Genomic DNA, 1370 nt, shown 5'->3' with positions numbered 1-1370 from the left:
TTCGGGGTACTTTTGATTCTTGACGTATTCTAAGATATCATGGAACCATGGCCGTCCATCTGGCTCTTTCTCAATGCTGAAATAATGTGCAGGGACTTCATATATGCTCATTTGAAGAGGCATTATTTCTGTTTCTCTGTTTGCTTTGAACATTAAATCCAAAGTGGCCAGGGCATCAGCCAATTGGTTTTCTTCTCGTGGGAAGTAATTAAAAGTTATTTCTTCGAATTCTTTAATCAGCTCTGCCACTAGATCACTGTATTTAACCAATTTCGGGTCCCTTACTTCCCAATCTCCACGAATTTGGTAAATCACCAACGCTGAGTCTCCATATACCTCTAAACTTTTGACGTTTCGTTCAATAGCTGCACGAAGTCCCATGATACAGGCCTCATATTCTGCTATGTTATTGGTACAGAAAAAATTCAGCCTGGCAGTGAACGGATAATGATTCTTGTCTGGTGAGACTAGGATTGCTCCAATTCCATGCCCCAAGGCATTCGACGCACCATCAAAACTGATCTTCCCTGGCTTCTCTTTTGATGACTCGGATTCCTTTTCTGTGATGCACATTAAGTCTTCATCTGGGAAATCGAATCTCAAGGGCTCATATTCCTCTATCGTTCGAGTCGCTAAGAAATCAGCTATTGTACTCCATTTTATCGACTTCTGACTTACATAGGCAATGTCGTATTTTGATAGGAGGATCTACCATCGTGCCATTCTTCCTGAGAGTGCCGGTGATTCCATCATGTATTTTATTGGGTCCAGCTTTGAAATTAGCCATGTCGTATGATACAACATATATTGCCTGAGTCTCCGAGCTACACAAATTAGAGTGCAACAGTATTTTTCAATAGACGAATACTTTGCCTCATAATCAGTGAACTTTTTGCTGAGGTAGTAGATCACCTTTTCTTTCTTTCCTGACTCATTGTGTTGCCCCAGTACGCAACCGATTGAATTTTCAAACACAGTCAAATACAATATCAATGGTCTTCTTGGAGTTGGCGGTACTAGCACTGGAGGATTAGACAAATATTGTTTTATCTTATCAAAGGCCACCTGGGATTCCTCATTCCATTCTCCCGGGTTATGTTTTCGAAGAAGCCAAAAAATTGGGTTGATTGGTTGGTAAGTTGAGCGATGAATCGGGCGATGTAGTTTAATCTCCCTAAAAATCCTTTGACTTCCTTTTGTGTGCGCGGAGGTGGTAACTCTTGAATGGCTTTTATTTTATCTGAATCAACCTCGATACCTCTTTCACTGACAATGAAGCCTAACAACTTTCCTGAGGTAGCCCCTAACGTACATTTGGCTGGATTAAGTTTTAGCTGAAACTTTCTCAGCCTTCCGAACAACTTCTTGAG

This window comes from Gossypium arboreum, chromosome 6 (genome assembly GCF_025698485.1).
Source record: "Gossypium arboreum isolate Shixiya-1 chromosome 6, ASM2569848v2, whole genome shotgun sequence".
NCBI lineage: Eukaryota > Viridiplantae > Streptophyta > Magnoliopsida > Malvales > Malvaceae > Gossypium > Gossypium arboreum.
Note: the sequence above shows the minus strand (reverse complement) of the source record.